Raw genomic sequence first — 3,283 nt, forward strand, 5'->3', positions numbered from 1 at the left:
GCCTGAACACTGGAAGAGGGAGAGGTGAGAAGAGAGGGAGAGAGGGAGGGAGGGAGAGAGAGGGAGAAAGAGAGAGAGAGAAAGGGAGAGGTGAGTAGAGAGAAAGAGAGAGAGAGGGAGAAGAAGAAGAAGAATAATAATAATAATAATAATAATAATAATAATAATAAGAGGAAGAGAGGAGAAGAGAGTAAGAGAAAGAGAGAGGGGGGAAAGAGACCCTTTGAAGGTGCTCCTCCTCTTCCTCTCTGGTCACACACGTGTTTTCTCTCTCTTCTTCCCTGAGTTTATTTCCCTATCCCGTGAGCCATTTTTCCTAATTGCCCCCCCCCTTCTGCTCAAGAGGTTTCTGAAATTCCTACAGAAATCACATTCTAGTGAGGAATATCGGGAATGGCCCCCACACGAAGAGTGCTGAGTGTCGATGAAATTCCCACATCTTGCAACAAAGCCTTGGGCGAGGGCATCACCACCAATCCAACTAACATACTGATTGTAAGTAATGTATCTCCAAATTAAAGGACTACTTTCTTTGTTTTCTGCATGAGGTGTATACTGTACTATGCCACACGAGAATAGGTTAACTGAAAGGATAAAAGTCCACCTCAAATATTCGAGGATGAAGTTGCAAAGTGCTTGTATCAAGGGAAGTTAATTGCCTTATTTGCTATGCGATAAATCCATGCATATCATAAGCAGCATATAATATTTCTAAAGTACTAAGCATCGATAAGTCCTCGATTATTCTTTACCTAGGACAATATTGTTAAGGCTCGCAGATGCACATAGATGGTACATGCATGGGAAAAATTATATAAACATACATCAATGGTACACAAATTAATCTTGCATGAAAGTCTTGCTAATATCACAAACTATTATCTCATTGGGATCTTGAAGTTATGTATAGCTATTACAAACAACATTCATTAGGATAAAAATGATAATGCCTTGAGATCCGTCTGATAGAGACTATGTTCATCAAACATATTCGGGGGTTGGGCTAGATGCAACAACAACTCTAGGGCAAGTGAAGAGCTCAAGGTTTAGGAAAACCTTAAGCCAAAGGAAAGACCAATGCTTTTGTACTTGCTGAGAAGAAGGTTAGGTTATCGATCAATATAAGTACTCAATGGAATTTACATTATTGCATAGTTGTACAAGACGTTGGCATGTGTCTTAGCCAAAGTATTAAGTAAATTTTGAATGGAATTGTCCTGATCCCAAGGGGAAGAGCAAATACGCGATGGGAAGGTTATCATGACTATTCCTGCAATGTTTGGAAAAGGATACCATTATTTTTGTTGATTGATCAAATAACTTTCTAAATGCTTTTTACATTAAATTGATTGTTGAGATGTAATTTGGAGGACTATTCCAAGTGCTTGTGTTTTATGGTAAATGCATGGCAGGGGTTTGTGATGACAAGTTGCCATGGGAATAAAGGAATGTTTTCCTGGAAGATGATATTGGGGCTGATTGGGTTGATTGTGCTTGAATCTTAATTGGATTAATTAAGGAAGGATATTTTGCACGGGTGGATAATCTCTAAGGTCATTCCACGTTTCAATGCGAGAGGGCACTGCTCAATTCACGGGCCGAATGTCGAGTGGTGAAAAGGCCAATGACGGAAAGTGTGTCTCAGTCCTAGGTCGCTTGGGTCATTGGAGCTTTGGACACCCCTTGCCGAGTCTGAAACGGAGTTGTAGATTGTTGTGAGCCTAACGTCTAGGGCGTTGGAAGATCCTATTCTAGATAAAGGATAGAAATTATGGTACCATGTGATTTGGAATGGGTACTTTTGTTGGACAGAAGGGAACATATAATTCTCTTGTATGGGAAGGAGACAAACATTACCTACAAAATAAGTTAAGGAACTTGTTTGTCAAAAGGACAGCTTGCACTATTCCTTCCTTGGCCTTTTCTAGCTGCGAGAACAGCTCTTTAACATACTCATCATACTGGCCTGCTGGAGGTGGGGGATGGGACATGGTGGCAGTAGTGGTAGTAGCTTCTGTTTTCTATCTTTTAAGCTCTGGGCTTGGCTCCACATCAGCCCTGGCTGCCCTCTTCACTCCTGACATTGGGGTGGCTACGCCAGCTTCTCTTGGTAACTCCCTTTCCACCAAGAACTGCAGCTATGTGACCATATTGCTCTCATCGACCTTTGGCAAAGTTCCTAGGGCGGGGATGGTTATTACGGAAGCAGCAGGGCTAGTTGGCACAAAACTGGTAGGGATAGTTTGCTTTCTTTGTCGTTGATGTTGTTCCATAGATAGGTGAATTGCAAGTTCTATATCTTCTTGTTCCTTCTTCCTCAAGGCTTCTTTCTCCTCCTCAGCCCTTCTTTTTCTCTCCTCTTCTGCCTTTCTAGACTCCTCTTCCACTCTCTGTGCATCCTCTTTTTCTTTCATTTTCCTCTCTGTTTCTTGGGCTCTTGACACTCTTTGCACTTTTTGCAGTTCTTCTTTCTCTTTCTTCCTCCTTTCGTCTTCCTTTTGCTATTGGAACTGCTCAGTGCACTGCTCTCTTTGCTGCTGCTGGCGTTGTTCTTCTTGCTTTTCTTCTTCATCACTACTCTCGCCAGTTTCTATTTCCTTGTCAGAGCCAGAGGATTCTTCATTGTGTGGTGAGGGTGGCGGTCTCTCCTGCTCCTCCTCTACTGCTCCTGCCTCCTTTACTGCTTCTTCAATTAGGGCAGTTAGTACACCTCCATATCCAATGAATGATGCTTTGGAGGCGGCCTTCTTCCTGTCTTTTACTATTGGGGATTCACCTCTAGCAGGTTGGCTTCCCAGATCAAGCACTATGGCAGCATTCTCGATTGTATGTCTTACATAATCATTCCAGTCGATCTCTTCTAGTGCATTGGCCGCGAGGCTTTCGAGCACAGGCACATTTATTCTGCCCATATAGACTGTGTATTGATGGCTGGAGAAGAGGGTGTGCATGAATTTAGCACGCATGCGGATTTCATCATCAAGGATGTCCTGGATATTGACTCCATCGTTGGACCGCACCTGGCCCCTGTCCATTTTTAGCATGGCAAAGACATCCCTTTTTGGTCTCTTTACGGCCCTTGATTCCAAGCCCAGTGCCTTTTCTACCAGTTCCTTGCTTAAGGGTACCCTGACTTGCTTGGCAGCATCCCCCCTTCCCACAGTCACCGTGGCGCTCTTGGAGGCAAAGTCGAAAGTTCGTAAGAACTCAACACACCTTGCAAGATCCACATTTTGCTCTGCCTTCTCCACATACTTGGTCATATTGCACTTTTCTATGACCT

Source organism: Lygodium microphyllum, chromosome 18 (genome assembly GCF_053477565.2).
Source record: "Lygodium microphyllum isolate KBCC chromosome 18, Lygodium_microphyllum_v1.1.10, whole genome shotgun sequence".
NCBI lineage: Eukaryota > Viridiplantae > Streptophyta > Polypodiopsida > Schizaeales > Lygodiaceae > Lygodium > Lygodium microphyllum.